Below are 20,424 nucleotides of genomic sequence, written 5' to 3' on the forward strand. Positions count from 1 at the left end.
TCATACATCATTTTTGTAACTCACCACTACTTACTAGCCGTGCTGTACTATAGGTTGTTTACCAAGCATTGTCCTTTCTGAATCATCAGTAAATTAATAAATGTAGGTGTAAGAGGAAGTGCAGAGGAATAAAATTGACCGAGAGAGGTCAGATAGTGAATGTGACGTGTCTAGCACAAGTTGGCCTTGCCGTTAGGGTCGCGCAGCTGTGAGCTTGCATACGAGAGATAGTGGGCTCGAAACCCACTATCGGCAGCCCTCAAGATGATTTTCCGTGAATTCCCATTTTCACACCAGCCAAATGCTGAGACTGTACCGTAATTAAGACCACAGCCGCTTCCTTTCCACCCGTAGCGCCTTTTCCTTTCCCCATCGTCACCGTAAGACCTATCTTTGTCGGTGCGACGCAAATCAAATTGTAAAAAAAAATTATTATTATTATTATTATTATTATTATTATTATTATTATTATTATTATTATTATTATTATTATTATAAATGTATTCATTCGACTAGACCATCTTAGGACCACATGGAATAGTTTTCTCTTATTCTTCTTATTATTATTCTTCTTGTCTGCCCTAAGCTTCTACATCTTTCCTCGGTGGTGGTGTTCTCGTTCTTTTGGTCATTTAGTGCTTGATTTCTTGCTGGCTGGAAATTTACCATAAAATATTGCTTTCGTAAATTATTTTCTGTTTAAAATTTGTTCTTTTTTAATGTTTTAATGTTGAATATTTCTAAATCATGTTCGGTTTCACTGAAAAATGTGTCTTTGTTTTTTTGTTTTTTGGACAGTGTTCAAAAATTTGTCTATGTTCGACGATACCGAAATATAAATAGTATATGTCAGAAAACTGAATCTTAATGAGGCTTATTATAGTTCAAGTTTCATCATGATACGGGTTCTCCACCAATCAGAGATCAGATTTTCATTATAATACAAATGTTTGACGAATTAAGTAAGGATAGCATCGCACCTGCTTTCAACGCACTAGCTTCGCACTTAGTTCCAAAATCAAACATGTCGGACACACTTATTAACATCAATGCACGTTCTACTTCCAACATTCCACGACCACACGGCACATTCCCGCAAATTTACTTCACCAGCTGAACAATTAATTTTTTTTATTTTAAATAAAGCAAGGTTGTGACAACCTTCTATCAAAGCTTTGAAAACACGCGACATTGTCAAGGTCTCTGATCCACTTACGGAAAATCAATAACCCAGCGTCTGCGCTCTGCTCACTAAACTCAACTATCAAGCGACATCTTGACAGAAATTTATGAATATTTTAAGAATAAGTTAAATTATTGTCGAGCATAAACAGTGGTATTCAACTCGCCTATAATCTGCAAAATGTACTATTTGTTAATCCGTCTTTGCCCATTCTGCACAGACAATCTTTTCCTGAGAGCTGGACCTATTTGTTTATGATGCTTTGTATAAAACTTGTTCTGGTATTAATTTTTATATGTCATTTTCCCAAAAAGGTCCCATAATTTACATTAGGGTTCTCTTTTTTTAATTTTGCTTATTCTTCTTTCTGAGAAGCTAGTAAGACACTCTGTTGCACACAAAGCTGCTGCAGAGATTACCGCCTTGTAGTATCTCAATTTACCATTCCTGAATAATGACATTTTGTTGTGTATATTCATCGTTGTGGGAGAAACTATTCCCATTTTGTTATTATTGCTTTTTTTTGCTATTTGTTTTACGTCGCACCGACACAGATATGTCTCATGGCGACGATGGGACAGGAAAGGACTAGGAATGGGAAGGAACGGGCCGTGGCCTTAGTTAAGGTACAGCCCCAGCATTTGCCTGGTGAGAAAATGGGAAACCACGGAAAACCATCTTCAGGGCTGCCGACAGTGGGGCTCGAACCCACTATCTCCCGAATACTGGATACTGGCAGCACTTAAGCGACTGCAGCTATCGAGCTCGGTGTTATTATTGCTATTATGCCAACCAATGTAATTACACACCTATATAAACATAATATACTGAACATTATAACTACCTAAAATTAAATTTAACATTATCTAAAGTAAATTGTAATTCAATTGAAATTTAATTTATCGTAAAAGATCATTTTAAAATTAAATATTTTTGGAGATATACTGACCCGCAGCACATACATTATGAAGAGCGAGAATGCCTTGACCACATTCACACAATATTGTACCTTAGATGACAGAACCTTACAGGTCAAAGTTCTAAGCTAAAATATTTCACATAGGAGGTTTTGTCCCGGCAGCGACGATTTACTGTTATTAAAAATCTACAGTTCTAACCCTTCAGCCATGCAACTCAATGTTGAATACATCCTAGGGATATGAGCTACGAATGGTAGGTAAATAAAAAATAAAGTATGATAATGTATTTTTATTTACTCCTAAAAATTATAATACTATCCTAATCATCGTTATCCGGTCGATTAGATTAGCAATTTGCCTTTTCCTACCACCACGAGCGCTAATGTGAGTCAATGCAGAATTTCACTTAAGAACATATAACTACATTCAGCGTGGGCGTTTTTCAAAAGAATCAAAAATGCATGAGGGTATTGAACCAAGGAAGACATTACAAAAAGAAAGTCAATGTGGCTAGGATTTGTACAAAAAGAAAAACGAGTAAAGAAACAAGAAATTTTAGGCCGTCCTTCCGGAACTGCATTTAGGCCGGAAGTCATTTTCGAAATTTGGTGTTACAGTTTGATAGAGCTCTCCCAGACTCACAGTATGAAACCGTTCCGGGCCCTTTAGCCCTTTAGCCCTTCAACTTTCGGAAGATATGAGGAAATTCCTTAATTTTACGTTTTTGGTACTATTTCTTTACTTATAAATGCTTTCAGCATAAAAACTAATCTTGAGAATTTTACACTATACTTACTATACATTTATTTAATAACCTAACTTTTGAGGGTGCTGCTTAGTTTTACTAATCTCAATGTAGGTACAACTTCAAGCACTTTCTTCTGAATAGCTTGAGGTTACTTATGTTTCTTTTCCCTAGACGGCAGAAATCTAACACCATCGGGACTTGAGGAAATAAAAGAATTAACCAAAAGGGACCAAGTAGAAAAGATGAGAGCGAATAGCCTACCACAAGGAAATGGAAACAATATAAAACTTCCCATTTGAGCCCCGTGCTCTACACTTGATATTAATTTCATTTTGCGCTATCTTACAAATTGACAGCTCGAAAATGACAAGCACTCCATCAATTCAATTTGGAGCAAATCATTCGGCCGTCCTGGCTGACAACTAGATTCAATGATCGTCTCTTAATGATGATGATGATGGTGGTACCACTACACGAGATAGCCCGCGTAAATTAAGGGCAAGCTACACTCAGAGCGGGTGTCTTTGTGTATCCACACACCGGCAGAGACTCTGCATTAGGGGGATGAATATTGTGGATACCTATGCTTATCAGGTTGTAGTCCAGTGAGCTGAGGCCTGGTGCACTTAATCTGATTACTCAGACCATTGTGCCCGTCCTGGGGTGCATTAGTAAATTGTGTGTGTGCGTGTGCGATTCTCTGTGGCGACGGGGAGATTTCACTAGCGTACAACATATGGGTTTCAATTCACAGTCATTAAACTTATCGGAATTTAATAAACAGTCCGTGTTAACGCGGTCGGAAACTATTTCACACTGACATTTATTTAATTGTTTTAAAATTCGAATTTGGCCAACTATGGACAACATAGTATCTAAGGCTATCTGTTCAGCCTATTATTCTTCCTCCTCCTCCTTTTCATCCTCCTCCTCCTCCTCCTCCTGCTCTTTTAATTTTGAAAAACCGGGCGAGTTGGCCGTGCGATTAGGGGCGCGCAGCTGTGACCTTGCATCCGGGAGATAGTGGGTTCGAACCCCACTGCCGGCACCCCTCCAAATGGTTTTCGGTGGTTTCCAATTTTCACACCAAGCAAATGCTGGGGCTGTACATTAATTAAGGGCACGGCCACTTACTTCCCAATCCTTTCCCTTTTCTATCCCATTGTCGTCATAAGACCTATCTGCGTCGGTGCGACGTAAAGCAAATTTTGAAAACAATTCTTAGTAGACAAAGTAGCGGTCCCCATGCTACGAAAACGTAAAATTAAGCAATTTCCTCAGTTGTGCCGAAATGGAAAATCTGAAAGGGCCCGGAAAGGTTTCCAATTTCAAGTCTTGGATAGTTCAATCAAACTAAAAAAACAAATATCAATAACTTCCGGCCTAAATGCAGTTCAGGAAAAAACAGCCAAAAATCGCGTGTTTCTTTAACTCGTTTCCTTTTCAATTCAAATTTTAGCCAAATTAACTTATTTATATAATTATTTCTGTAATGTGCTCCTATTTTCTAGAAATGTAGCCACCCATCCAACCACTCTTTCGTCTAGTACCCTAGATTTTACGCCACACACCATACATTACAGAACAGCGGGATAGACGACGCTTCTTACTAGGCAAATTAATTTCCATTCTACACTATTACTGCCTCCATCCGGGCTCTAGTCCCTGAAATGGCTAGCATGTAGCTTATATTTTCTTCTGACCTTCTCTAGGTCCTTGATCCAACTTCTCGTGAGAGGAGAACTGCTTGAGAGGGAAGTGAATTCCATCCAAAATAAGAACCCAATTCCTGGGGAAAAAGATATAGAAGTGGGGTAGAACAAAGAAATAAGATTTTCTGCTGCCGTACTCCTTCAAGATCTGCTGACCGCACACAATAAAATCAGTGGAGGTTCCAGATTTGATCCCACGCTTCACTGGCCGAGTGACGAGGCATTACGTCAGCTAGATAGGGCCAGGCAGTATCGTAATACAATTCCACTGATTTATTTATAACAAAATTCCATACCCGTTTCTGCTCGTCAAAAACTCATTATCCCTTCTACCGATAACGGCTGTGCATCCAGAATATTTATTACGAAGCGCCTGATTGTGTGAAGCAAGCTACAGATACTTTACCACACAGTGAGTTTTGACTCCTGCAGTGATTGAGTTTTGATTTCTTCTCTGTTCCTGTTAAGGCTTCGATGATTAGTTGTCTTGTATACAATTGCAGCGAAGAAGAGCTGACGCCGGAACAGAATGACATGTTTCGTTCCTAAAAAGACCATCATCAGTTTCTATCAAGTCACACTTTTCATCATTATTATTATTATTGTCTATATATTAAAAGAGTTTACTAAAAACAAATTTGGCAAATCCTTCCATCCGTTTCACTGGACCGATTTGTGTGTATGTTGGGTATTCAGCCCGAAGGCTGGTTGGATCCTCAACAGGTTCACCATTAGCTGTCATAGATGGCCTAGGTGTCACTGAAGAGGCGTACTAGGGAAATGAGGAGTGAGGTAGTTTCCCGTTGCTTTCTTCACCGAGCCAGAAGTTGCTATTGCACATCAGTCTGCCAAATCCACTGAAATTCCTCCTTCATTTTTATTTTATTCTTTCCGGAATAACCTGCGAATGAATCATGAGACATTGACTGGTCTCTAAGTTCAGCCAACTTTGAGTAATCATGAAATCAGATCATTAAATAATCACTCCAATAATTGCAGGGGAAGTCTTATCCTACCCCGCAATACATTCTGTACTTCATAAGCGACTAACACTTTCATTAATATTCTGATACATGTGATTTGCATCCTTAGTAATTTAATTTCGTGTGGCTATTTCTAGCCGAGTGCAGCCCGTGTAAGGCAGACCCTCCGATGAGGGTGGGCATCATCTGCCATGTGTAGGTAACTGTGAGTTATTGTGGTGGATGATAGTGTTATGTGTGGTGTGTAAATTGCAGGGTTGTTGGGGACAGCACAAACACCCAGCCATCGAGCCATTGGAATTAACCAATGAAGTTTAAAATCCCCGACCCGGCCGGTAATCGAACCTGGGACCCTCTCAGCCGAAGGCCAGTACGCTGACCATTCAACCAACGAGTCGGACTGCATCCTTAGTAATGTTATTGCATGCAGCCATGTCTGATTACTACCTGTCAAGCCAGAGAGTATACACCTCGTCTGATCACGGAAGGTTACTATTCCCTGCTAGATACTCTTTGATTCTCTAACCATTCTCAGCTTCCAGATATATTCAACAGATGTCAGAGCGTTCCTAATAACTTACATTCTGCTAATAGAAAAAAGTCAGATATATTCAACAGATGTCAGAGCGTTCCTAATAACTTACATTCTGCTAATAGAAAAAAGTCAGATATATTAAACAGATGTCAGAGCGTTCCTAATAACTTACGTTCTGCTAATAGAAAAAAGTCAGATATATTAAACAGATGTCAGAGCGTTCCTAATAACTTACATTCTGCTAATAGAAAAAAGTCAGATATATTCAACAGATGTCAGAGCGTTCCTAATAACTTACATTCTGCTAATAGAAAAAAGTCAGATATATTAAACAGATGTCAGAGCGTTCCTAATAACTTACGTTCTGCTAATAGAAAAAAGTCTAAATACAAACAGCCCATTACGTCATACGTCTTAGGCATTATCTCGAGACACATATCGATGTACGTTTAAAACGTTTGAGGCTAACGTATCAGCTCACAAGACAACTATTCTATATAGTAGAAGCGGCCTCTGTGCATCAGTGGTAGAGTGTCGGCCTCCGGATCCCAAGTTTGCGCGTTCAAACCCGGCAGAGGTAGTCGGATTTTTTAAGGGAGATAAAAAATTCATTCGAGACTTCATGTCGTACGATGTCGGCATGTAAAAGATCTCTGGTGACACATTTGGAGTTTACCCGACAAAATTCATTAAATCTCAGCCATAGACGCCCAAGAGAATTTCGGTTTACTCGGACTGCCACCTTGTGGGCCTAGAGTAAAACAGAACGTCAGAATTGACGAGCAGACAGCCAGATGGCGTCAAATTGAAATGTCTGCACACAGTAGCTGTGGCCATATTATTATTATTATTATTATTATTATTATTATTATTATTATTATTATTATTATTATTATTTTAGTTTCAGCCATCTATGGGCTACGATTACGCAACTTCATTGCTTTCTCAAGTTCTTTCTCCTTCCTCTTTCGCCAGTATTCTTTCATCCCTTGGCTTGCTCGTGCTCGTTCGTCTGCCGAGAATTCTCTATTCTTCCTCGTTTTCTCATCAGTTAGGTCCTTCACCTCCGCAACTCTCTGCCTGAAGATTTTTCTGTTTGTTATATCTTCTGCCGTGATCCCACATTTTTCTAAATCTCAGTTGACTTCTTTTACCCATGGGACTTGTGTCTTCCTGTTCTCCTGGAAGGTGAGGATCCTGTTGGTGAGTCTCTCCGATCCCATCCTTTTAATATGTCCGTAGAACGTCAATCTCCTCTTTTTCATTGTGGTGGTGATGTTTTCAAATTGTTGGTATAGTTCTCGGTTTGGTCTCATGCGAAACGTAAACTTGTTTGATGATTTTATGGGTCCAAGAATCTTTGTAATTAACCTCCCTTCTTTCTTTTCCAAATCTGAGAGTCCCTTCGTGGCTATTGTCTCAGCTGCGTATAAACATTCAGGTTTGACTATCGTGCTGATTATTATTATTATTATTATTATTATTATTATTATTATTATTATTATTATCATTATTATTATTATTATTATTTGCGTATGGACCATGTTGGATTACGCATTACATTTATGATTCGCCTTTCTAACAGACCATATTGCTTTCATTCTTTCACTGTGTGCCTCTTTTCTTTCCTCTGACCACTTAGTGCCCGATCTTTTAGGGACTTCATTCATTCTCTGGCTTTACTACCCAACTATTTATCTTCTGACGGTAAATGTTTCTGTCCAGTATTTCTGATGTTCCTTCCTGGGCCTTTTCCAGATCGTTTTTAACATCTCGTGTCCATGGTACGTTCTTCAGTTTTTCAGTATATGTCAAAATCTTGTGGGTTAGCCTTGAAGACGATAGTCTGTGGACGTGTCCATAGAATTTCAGTCTTCGTGTCCTGACGTCTATGGCAAGGTTGGACAGTATTTCCGTAGCTTTGCGTGATTTGACTCGATACCTTTCTTCTTTCTTCTCTGGGCCCATAATTTTCCTCAAGATCTTCCTTTCCTCCTTCAAGATGTTTTCCAGATCACCTTTATTATTAAGTACCAAGATTTCACTTGCATACAGCACTTCAGGTTTAATCACCGTATTATAATGTTTGATTCTTGTGTGTATGGACATGCATTTCTTGTTGTAGATGTCACGGGTTCTTTAATATGCTCTTTTGAGTTTTTGTAATCGAATTTTCTGTGACTTGTACGATACAATACCAAGCTTTACATCAAGAACTACAGGATAAAAAAAGAGAATATACGGATAAATTATTTCCCACAACTTATTATTATTGTTAGACATGATATGGGCTTTTGGGCTTATTTTAAAAATGCGGCATGTTGACGTCTCAATGGATGAATTCTGACTAGGAACTGCAGCGTACCAAAACGCGCTTATTATTCAATGTTTATAAAACCACTGAAAATGGCAGGCAGCGTGGGTCCTCTAGTTATTATTATTATTTTTTAATATGTCTAGAGTTATTGATCCCTCCCGTAGGTGTCGCCACCTTGACGAAGGCGTTTTGGAGGCTTGCGTGTTGAAACGATCCTTAGAGCTGGGCGGGCGGAAGCATAATATGCTTCTGGTAGGGCCACCCAAGCCGGACAGGTCTAAGGTGATGATCCAGACGAAGAGTGATACCCTGGTCCTCCAGGCTGGGCGCTGGGCGTAGGGTTCACTCCTCTACCTCGTAAAAAGAATTGTTACTGATACCTGAAGTAAAATTGGATAACTTGGTGATGACTCGGCGAGAAAAGCGGCTAAAGAGAAGGAAACTTGGAGTATGGGGCATTGAAGAGGCCTGGCAAATTCTGTTGAATACAATCTTAGAAAGATGGGAGTTAAATGTTCTAGAAGGAAAGTTGAAGACCAAAATGAATAGAGGCAGGTGATTTACCAGACGAAGGACCTATATATACTGTAGCGCCAACAAGTGAATACGGATAATTAATTAATTTTCCTACATGCAGTGTTAAACAGAAAACTCGCACAAGGTTTCCTGTTGTTGGCCTTAGTACTTCGCCCCATCCTCTTTTATCACAAATTGCTTTACGTCGCACCAACACAGAATAGGTTTTATGGTGACGATGAGATAGGAAAGGGTTAGCAGTGAGAAGGAAAGACCGTGGTCTTCATTAAGGTACAACCCATGCATTTGCCCAGTATGAAAGTAGGAAACCACGGAAAACTATTTTAAGGGCTGCCGGCAGTGGGGTTCGAACACAGTATATACGGAATGCAAGCTCTAAATTTGTGACAGAGTTCTAATATATTCAGTCTGCAGCCAGAAATTCACGGAGACACCAGAGGAGAGGGACGATAGAAGTCAAGGTCGTTACATGCCCTCAGGTCGGCCGGTAGCTTCGCAGCCTAATTCACTCGCCTCTTCAGGAAGTACGGAATAGGGCTTCAGGGGGGTTTACATTCACATTACCACGTAACAATCGGGTGCATCCATCACTCCCACAAACTTTTTCCTAAATGATGTTCTGTCCTGTGTCTCTTTCTCCTTGACTCCTATTTCTGGTAGGTCCCTGTGCACCTGTGTAAGCAATCTAGGCTGTGGTTTCCATTTTTCTTGCAGAAGGAGTATTCTGTTGGCCAACCTTTCTTCAATCATCCTTTGAATGTGACGATAAAAGGTCAGACTCCTTTACCTTAACCGGAATTTGCGACTTTTTCCTGAAGGAATCATCTTTGTGTTTTTAAAAGACTGGGTCTGCCGCCATCTGTCATTGTTTCCGCTCTTACCACTGTGCAATAATATTTCCGTTTGGATTTGATGGAGATGAACTTGGGCTTGCACGTGTCATGGCGTGGTCTCCTCATTCTCTCTTGTAATGCCGTCTTCCATTTCCACTGGGACTGAGAATTTCTCTCAGACATTTAAAAGTATGACCGGGCGACTTGGCCGTGCGGTTAGGGACGGGCAGCTGTGAGCTTGCACCCGGGAGATAGTGGGATCGAGCGCCTCTGTTGGCAGCCTTTCCGTGGTTTCCCATTTTCAAACACCAGGCAAATGCTGGGGCTGTACCTTAATTGTAAGACCACGTCCGCTTCCTTACCAGTCCTAGGTCTTTCCTATTCCATCGTCGCCATAAGACCTATCTGTATCGATGCGACGCAAAGCAAATTTTTAAAAAAAAATGGTCTAAAATTATGAACGCGCTGGATGTCTCCAAATTAAGTTACAATATTCTGTCCAGTGTCCTCTCCTTTGTTTGAATTTATCAATGTTGTTTTTCAACGGAAATTCTTAACCCTGTTTTGGCTGCAACATTTTGTAGCTCTTCATTTGCTTCTTGGCTGTGTGAAGGTTGTCTGTTATCAGTATACCTCGGATTTGTAGGTGGTAATAGTTTAGAATGCAAAGTAATTTGGTTGTAGGAAGTGACATGCAACCCGTTGTACCATAATGTAGGAAGAGTAGCATAAATTCTGGCAGATCTATAGGCTGTACCCCTAATATCTATGCAAATCTCATAGCATAACCGTTGTACAGTGTAGGGTATACTTGTTACTGGCTTAAGTAAGTTTGCATTCTAACCTATCACCACCTAATAATCCGGACTTTAGTTATCGGACAGTCCAAAGACGAGGGAATTCTTCCCACAACGTATTATTGTTAGACATGATATGGGCTTTTGGGCTTATGGCTTGTCAAGAAAACAAGGTGAAACTCTTCACGTTTCACGGAGAACTTCACTCCACGTCTACAGAAAAAAATCTCAACTGTTAACCAGGACGACTTCTACAATAATGAGGTTTATTGTAAAAGTCTTGTGAGCAAACGAGATTTTCTTCAGAAGACGCTGAGTAAAGTTCTCTGCAAAACGTAAAGAGTTTCACCTTGTTTTCTTTAAAAGGCATAAGAATCGAGGGCATTGAAAAAGAAGCAACAATCCAGAAAGGAGTGAGGTAAGGCTGTAGTTTGCCCCCCTCCCCCTCCTTTTCAGTGTTCACATAGAACAGGCAGTAAAGGAAATCAAAGAGGAATTTGGAAAGGGAATCACAATCCAAGGAGAGGAAATCAAAACCCTGAAATTTGCCGATGACATTGTTATTTTTTCTGAGACTGCAGAAGATCTCGAGAAGTTGCTGAGTGTTATGGACAAAGTAAGGAGTACAAGATGAAAATAAATAAGTTCAAAACAAAAGTAATGAATGCATGCGAACGAAGGCAGGTGATGCAGGAAATATTAGATTAGGAAATGAAGTCTTAAAGAAAGTAGATTAATATTCTTACTTGGGTAGTAAATTAACTAACGATGGAACAATTAAGCAGGACATAAAATGCAGGGTAGCACAAGCAAGGAAGAGCTTTCTTAAGAAAAGAAATTTGCTCACTTCAAGCATTGATGTAGGAGTTAAGAAAATGTTTTTGAAGACTTTCATCTGGAGTGTAGCGTTGTATGGAAGTGAAACATGGACGACAACTAGCTCAGAAAGAGCCCTTGAAACGTAGTGTTACAGAAGAATGCTGAACGTTAGATGGACAGACCGAATCACAAATGAAGAGATACTGAATTGAATTGGTGAGAGGAGATCGTTGTGGCTAAAATTGACGAGATTGATAGGACATATCTTAAGACACTCAGGACTTGTTCTGTTAGTTTTTGAAGCAAGTGTAGGTGGTAAGGACGGTATGGGTAGAGCAAGGGATGAATATGACAAGCAGATTGGAGCAGATGTAAGATGCGATAATCACCTAGAAATGAAAAGGTTAGCACAGAATAGGGTGGCATGAAGGCTGCATCAAACCAGTCAATGGACTGATGACTCAAAAAAAAACATTATTTTTATTTTTATTATTATTATTATTGGGCGAGCTGGAGTTTAGGGGTACGCAGTTGTGAGCTTTCATCCGGGAGATAGTGGGTTCGAGCCGTGGAGATGGTTTTCCGTGGTTTCCCATTTTTACACCAGGCAAATGCTGGGGCTGTACCTTAATTAAGGCCACGGCCGCTTCCTTCCCGCTAGTACACCTTTCCTATCCCATCGTCGCCATAAGACCTATCTGTGTCGGTGCGACGTAAAGCCAATTCCACTACTAGTAGTAGTAGTAGTAGTAGGGAATTATCCCAGTATTGGAAGACGTTAAGCAAATAACTCAATTCTTCTGTGAATTCCTCTTGTTGTTCCAATAGACTTTCATTCTTTCTGAGAAGGATTGTTTTCGTTCTGCCGGAGTCTTTGGTCTGTAATTTTTCGGTAGTGATTGCTCCAATGTAGTTTCATAATCTCTTACTTTTTGCCTAAAGACGTCTCTTTCTTGAACATCTGTTGAACTTATGTTTACGTTTTTCAGGTCCTTTCGAAGTTCGTTAAGCCAGAGTGTTGAGTTCTTAAGGGAGGTTACATAATCTGTTTTTGTATATTTTCTGATTATCTAGAGAGGTCACGGAAAAATTTCATTCGTCTTTTCCTAATGTCAAATTCTATGTTTGAGTACTTTTCTGTTATTTTTATTGATTGTAACCTGTAACCGTCGTGGATGTATCTTTCTTCTAAGATAATCCTAATGATGTTCCTCTCTTTTTTATATCATTAAGTTCTTGTTTTCTTTTGGGTGCCAGCGTTTCACTTGCGTAAAAGACTGTTGGTTATATGATTGTGTTTGAAATTAAAGTCCACAGCCTGTTTCCAGTCATGCTACCGGGTCAGGAATGGGATGAAGCGGCGAGGACGAGAATTGTGCCGGCTGCCGAAGCCTGTCGCACTCCTCTGGGACAATGATGAATGACTGACAGATGAAATGAAATTAGTTGCTGGAATGGAAGATGACAGGGAAAACTGGAGTACCCGGAGAAAAACCTGTCCCGCCTCCGCTTTGTCCAGTACAAATCTCACATGGAGTGACCGGGATTTGAACCACGGAACCCAGCGGTGAGAGACCGGTGCACTGCTACCTGAGCCACGGAGGCTCCCATGATTGTGATTATTACTATTATTTCAGAGAGAATGCACTGTACAAGAACTTACCAGCTAAAACCTCTCTCTCTCTCTCTCTCTCTCTCTCTCTCTCTCTCTCTCTCTCTCTCTCGCTCGCTTTCTTTCTTTCTTTGAAATATTAAAATATCAGAGAACAATCAGTCAACTTTCAAAATATTATGCCCTTGCTTTTATTTTAATCAAAATTTCCATTATGCAAAGCATATTTCTGGATGTTTAATCGAAGTCTTTCAAACGACTGCTTTCTGCAATATTGCTGTCACAACATAAGGAAAATGTCAAGAGTGTTAGCACGACCAGGGATAAAATAAGTAAAGGACTACTTACGATTATCCCAATCAAAAGGTCGTCGCACACTGTGGAAGCTCTGGACACAAGAGGTCTAGCGAATCATCTTAAAATAAGCTTACTTAATTAATTGGCTGAAATAATAACTCAAAATAAATTGATCAAACCAAATTTAATTAGGAAAATAATTTTAAAAAAAATTTCGACCTCAAACAAAATAACAAATGAATTACCACCGCACAATGAACGTGCACACCTTTCAGAAAAATTAATTAAGGATATTAATTGAAAATAAATTATTTTAACACTGACTCAAATTGCCAGGATGCAGTAAATGTTTTGAAAATAAACAAACGTAGGCCAATAGAAGATTTAAAATCTTAAGACAACAATTATTGAAAGTAGCTTGAAAACTTTCCTAATGAAATTCTCGGTCACTCCAGGCCTGCATTAAAATTAATCAAATCGAAGAAAAGGCATGACTTCATTTAATACCAAGAAATAATTCGAAACATGGCCATAAATCCATAATTAGGATAAATAACCCAAATACTCTCCAATTAACGGTAACTTAAACCAAATGAATTAATCAAACTCAACGAAAAACTTTCCACACGCACAAGGATCTACACCAAAAATCAGCAGAATAATAAGTTACCAATAATACGACGATCCTCAAATGTCAATGTCAACACGGCATGGCCACGGTAAGTTTGCATTCTGTTACACAGATGTAACAGATGACGAGCACCGAAATCAAAGCAAGCACTTGAAGTACCGAGGAAGTCATTAGAAGTCCTACGTTAAAGTCCCACAGATTCTCTTTTAGTAGCCCGACATTCGCTTGAAAATATTATAATAAAAAAAAACTTGTTTTGGTGCACCAAACTAAAATTAATTGAAGTCAAGAAGGTAAACAAATGCCAACATGATTATTACAACACTGAAGCCTAAAACAAATATTATCATGTTACAAGATTTTTATGAAGACCTGTTTTAGGAAGTTAATTTCTTTTAAAAACACATGCCCAATTTCACATACGAATTTAAATATCTCCGCGTATTAACACAATTATCTAATCCATTCCTTGGTCGCTTAGTTCACTACAAAGATGGATGCACCTTACTTAGGAGGTCGAAGAAAACAAATATACAATTAAAAAATTCAGAAGGATAACCAAATATTCAGGCCTATCGCCCAGATGGACAATCCATCACCCATGGTCTAGTTTCTCCACCATCTCCTCTTCTTGCATCTTGATTTACTAGTCTTCTTAAAGCACAATCGGTAGAGAATAGGTTCCTCCGTCTTCAGACTACAAATCAATAATCGGAACAACTGCTATCTGCATTGTCGACAGACTACGACAGAGAAAGCTTCACATCTAGCGCCCAGATAGCACCACAACTAGCTACCTCGCTGCTTAAATTCCAAGTCGACCGCTAGATAGCACACCATCATCAATTATAGAAGTCCATGGAATTCTGAAGTTTGAATACACGGTGGGCCAGACAAGAAAATAGACACATAACCAATATGCACGTACCATCGCGAAAAATAATTTTAAATCCATTACAGCCTCCCCCCCGAAACCATCAACTTGGGGTGGGGTATAGCAAGCAGTCATAGATAAAAACCATCTGTTGTCTCAAGAATATATGTAAGAAAAGTTCCATCTAGAATAATTTAACATAAACACTTCTCCAGGAGAGCAGAGGTATACTCGGGTGATGTATAACAGGGATACAGACCACACGCAGTTGTTTAGTGTTCAATTAAGTCCATTTTTCACGCGCAATATCATCAGCACGCCAGTTTTCCTTGAAATATGCAGATAATACCGAGGTTTCTAAGGTAATCGAACTTCGCATAATCACAATAAATTTTCAGAGGTACAACCTACACAATAAGACAGGTCTTACAATGTTTTAAACATAACAAAATTCTCTTTTGAAATTGATTCCGGGCTACAATAATAGGGTAAGACAAGACTTCATGAGTGATAACCAAATTACCACATAAATACCTCCCAAAAGGAAACACAAGAAGAAGAAAGAAAATAGAAAAATAATTAGGAAAACATAAGCCTCCACGAGAAGCAAGTCAGTGCAACAAACATTAGATAATTCTTTAAGTAACTTATCGCACTAATCACTTTATCATCAGTTTCCTCCAATCAGTACAGAATACAACTGCAAGAGGCATAAACAGAGTATCAAATCACTCACGATAAATTACCACATCAAGCTAATAGTAGCGAATAAATCAATACATGAATAAAGATAAAATTTTAACAGACATATCTGTGAAATCATAACCCCCCCAATCAATAGATGATAAAGCCTTTCTTTTTAAATTTTCAAATCATTTCTTGGCTTAAATTAATATTCCATTCTCACAGCTTCAACTTCCATAGGCTTACTACACATATACTCGTTCCAAGCAGAAGGTGAAACAAGAAACAATAAATAGAAGAATCTGAATAACACGTTTAGAACAATAAGCAAAGCTAGTGTAGAAGATATGAATGTTTAGAGCCAAGGGTAAAAGGTTAATTACAGTTGGAGACATATGTACAATTCAGATGTAGGGTACGCGTAAGGTGGGTCATCAACAACCGAACTATCAGCAATTACCAGGCAATCACACACAATATCAACACTTACCCCGGGATAGAAAATGACCAGGAGAAACACCGGAGACAAACTAGCCTGAAATCACATAGTCCTACTACAAGCTCCCATATGCAGGTAGAGGATCCATGACTCCAATACCGACTGTACAAGGAGAATAATCCATACTTATTCTTCTACATCACAGAACGATAAGTTACGATACCAACGACACTAATCCAGGAAAGGCTCCATTTAAAAAAAATGCGCTAGACAGCCAGGTTAATCGAAATGAAAATTAAGATCGTAGGATTAACAAGATGACTTCAGAAGAACGGGTTATGGCAGAGAATATAAGAAGTTGAACCAAGAACCAGACGACAGTCACCAAGGTACCAATTAGCTAATAATCATTCCCAAAAGAGTTGTAGATGCATAAAATGAGTTTTCACCAAATCCACCTTTGACACCAAGAAAAAAAATAAAAAGGCAATGTACAACCTCCTCAAGGTGTCCATACTACAAGAACCCACATAATAAGTAACTCAAATAACAACAATACATCACCACTCAAATGACCACCAGTGCCGATGTGTCAGCCTCGAAGGTAAAGGACATACAAATCCTCGACACCATCTCACAAATCACAGAGTGCCCACCCCAATATCATCACAACAACAGCAAATACACCATCATGACTTCAGAGGAACACAGTCACCTCTCAACGAAACCATAATGCCACCCCAACATAATTCCCAAAATCAAACCCATAATACCAAACTTCACCAATACCCAAGGATCAGAAACCCTACCCTAAGGTCAAAAGGAGGTACTCTCCTTAGGTCATGAATCCTTTGACTATCTCAACATCACTTCACAATAACGGACGGAAGAAGTAAAACTCTAAGTACATTACATGAACCTACAACTCAAATTAAACAACATTTTTAATAAAACAAGTCCCAATTTCCCCCAAAACCTCCTTAGGAAATGATGATAACAGCGATGAATTGGCAGGATACCAGATCACCTTACAACGCGAAGTCCACACGAATATTCAATATTTCCACAGGATGAACTCACTTAACCCAACATTCCTTACACTACCCCTTTGAAGATGCCAAGAACACCTAACAGTAGACTATACTACAACTTCAAAACACTAGAACATAATTGACAGACCAGAACATAAAATAATTTTTCAACTGCCACAGGTTCAACTTTCCTCCACAACTACATCACCAAGTTGAATAAGAAGAAGGACAAGCAATCGATCCACAATTAATAATTATGTTTCAAATAATCTAGAACTAGATATCAAACAAGCAAAATCCAAGATAGAAATGGTAAACAATTCATAGCGAGGCAAAATAGGCACGATCAGTTGGAGACCTCTAGTACTAATAGATGAAGAGAGCTCAATAAGTTGTCATCACAACAGATCAACAATTAATGCCAAGCTATCAAACATCAGATCAAACAGCATAGAATTAGAGATAGCAGAAACTCAGGAGGGAACATAATCTAGAATCAGGTAACTAGCCTACTTCACAGAAACACAGATACAATTCATCCCACCATGGAACATCCAACCAATTAAAAAGGGCAAATTAAATCCTTCGATTAGAAGAACCAACAGGGAAATAACGAGCAAGAACCCAAACTACATATACCACAGTTGTCCTTTGCAGAACCTCGGCATTACCCGGTCTATAAATAGGTGATGTCAAGATCACACTGTCGCTCCACAGCAAAACAGGTACCTCCCCCAATATTCCCCAGGGGACGAGGTAAATAAAATATAAGTAGCGGAATAGAAGTCGAGTCGATGGAAATGCTCAAGAATTCTTGAAAAGACAGTTACACCGCAAATGGCCCCCATAAACCATCATTAGTAGGATTCCAGTACCAGTTAGAGGATTTGTTATTTAGTCCCATACCCAAATATCAAATCCAATAACACGGCAAGATGACAACAACCACGCTCTGCTACCAAACACACTGTCACAACATAAGGAAAATGTCAAGAGTGTTAGCACGACCAGGGATAAAATAAGTAAAGGACTACTTACGATTATCCCAATCAAAAGGTCGTCGCACACTGTGGAAGCTCTGGACACAAGAGGTCTAGCGAATCATCTTAAAATAAGCTTACTTAATTAATTGGCTGAAATAATAACTCAAAATAAATTGATCAAACCAAATTTAATTAGGAAAATAATTTAAAAAAAAAATTTCGACCTCAAACAAAATAACAAATGAATTACCACCGCACAATGAACGTGCACACCTTTCAGAAAAATTAATTAAGGATATTAATTGAAAATAAATTATTTTAACACTGACTCAAATTGCCAGGATGCAGTAAATGTTTTGAAAATAAACAAACGTAGGCCAATAGAAGATTTAAAATCTTAAGACAACAATTATTGAAAGTAGCTTGAAAACTTTCCTAATGAAATTCTCGGTCACTCCAGGCCTGCATTAAAATTAATCAAATCGAAGAAAAGGCATGACTTCATTTAATACCAAGAAATAATTCGAAACATGGCCATAAATCCATAATTAGGATAAATAACCCAAATACTCTCCAATTAACGGTAGCTTAAACCAAATGAATTAATCAAACTCAACGAAAAACTTTCCACACGCACAAGGATCTACACCAAAAATCAGCAGAATAATAAGTTACCAATAATACGACGATCCTCAAATGTCAATGTCAACACGGCATGGCCACGGTAAGTTTGCATTCTGTTACACAGATGTAACAGATGACGAGCACCGAAATCAAAGCAAGCACTTGAAGTACCGAGGAAGTCATTAGAAGTCCTACGTTAAAGTCCCACAGATTCTCTTTTAGTAGCCCGACATTCGCTTGAAAATATTATAATAAAAAAAACTTGTTTTGGTGCACCAAACTAAAATTAATTGAAGTCAAGAAGGTAAACAAATGCCAACATGATTATTACAACACTGAAGCCTAAAACAAATATTATCATGTTACAAGATTTTTATGAAGACCTGTTTTAGGAAGTTAATTTCTTTTAAAAACACATGCCCAATTTCACATACGAATTTAAATATCTCCGCGTATTAACACAATTATCTAATCCATTCCTTGGTCGCTTAGTTCACTACAAAGATGGATGCACCTTACTTAGGAGGTCGAAGAAAACAAATATACAATTAAAAAATTCAGAAGGATAACCAAATATTCAGGCCTATCGCCCAGATGGACAATCCATCACCCATGGTCTAGTTTCTCCACCATCTCCTCTTCTTGCATCTTGATTTACTAGTCTTCTTAAAGCACAATCGGTAGAGAATAGGTTCCTCCGTCTTCAGACTACAAATCAATAATCGGAACAACTGCTATCTGCATTGTCGACAGACTACGACAGAGAAAGCTTCACATCTAGCGCCCAGATAGCACCACAACTAGCTACCTCGCTGCTTAAATTCCAAGTCGACCGCTAGATAGCACACCATCATCAATTATAGAAGTCCATGGAATTCTGAAGTTTGAATACACGGTGGGCCAGACAAGAAAATAGACACATAACCAATATGCACGTACCATCGCGAAAAATAATTTTAAATCCATTACAATTGCGAAAGTGTGGTGAAGATTTAGATCTTTGCCTTCCGGTGCCTAGAAACTCTACCACACTTTGTACTGAGAAAACAAACACCGACAGATTCTGAGAAATGAAAATACAAGCGGGGCAGAGATCGTTACGGGTATTATTGGAACAAGCTGATTGGGAACTATCGATCTAGCGGAATTCTATTAACGTTAAAGTGGTAGTTTGAAAGGAGAAAGAACGGAGGAAAGAGCGATGAAGGGCGGTTGGAAAGACCGAAAGAAGGAACGTATTCTCTCCACTCCTAGTCTTGTAGAAACTTTTTCTAAGTATAAAATAGAACTCTCAAAGCCGAGCTGCCCATCAGTTGAACCTCAAGGAGAAGAAGTTGTGTACTGCAAAGAGTTTGCGAAATAACTTATCTTTGAAGCGCAGACCAACCAACACAAGTTCTCAGTTTCTCGAGAATTGGCTTAGCATACTTCGGAAAGTAAGACTTGCGAAGCAGAGTGGGGAGAGGGGCATGCAGAGGGGTATGTGAAGACGGGAGAAAATGATGAATAGGATCGGTTTTTCAATAACAGGATTGAGAAGCTACCAAGCGAAGATGATTTAACACACTTGCACTTCGACACCAGTCTTATTTCTGATATCGAATGGAAACGAATCACTTCCAAAATGATGTTAGATAGAGATACATCCTAGAACACACAGTGAGAGTGCTATGTGGTTTGGATCATCTAACTGTGTGTTTGTATTCGGAAGGCTGTAAGTTCGAACCCCACTGTCAGTAGTATTGAAAAACATTTTCCGTTGTTTCTCATTTTCAAACTAAACTGGGGCTTAATCAGCACCACGGTCGATGCCTTGTTTTTCAGATCCCATCACCACTACAAGACCTGCCTTGAGTTAATGCGCC

The 20,424-nt window shown here is 39.0% G+C and overlaps 1 protein-coding gene across 1 annotated transcript in view; it reads left to right on the plus strand.

Moving 5' to 3' along the window:
* The window catches only part of Dscam3 (Down syndrome cell adhesion molecule 3), a 1,308,845-nt gene that overhangs the window by 1,008,362 nt on the left and 280,059 nt on the right, over positions 1–20,424 (plus strand). The gene's annotated exons all lie outside the window — the stretch shown is intronic.

This window comes from Anabrus simplex, chromosome 10 (genome assembly GCF_040414725.1).
Source record: "Anabrus simplex isolate iqAnaSimp1 chromosome 10, ASM4041472v1, whole genome shotgun sequence".
In the NCBI taxonomy this organism is placed as follows: Eukaryota; Metazoa; Arthropoda; class Insecta; order Orthoptera; family Tettigoniidae; genus Anabrus; species Anabrus simplex.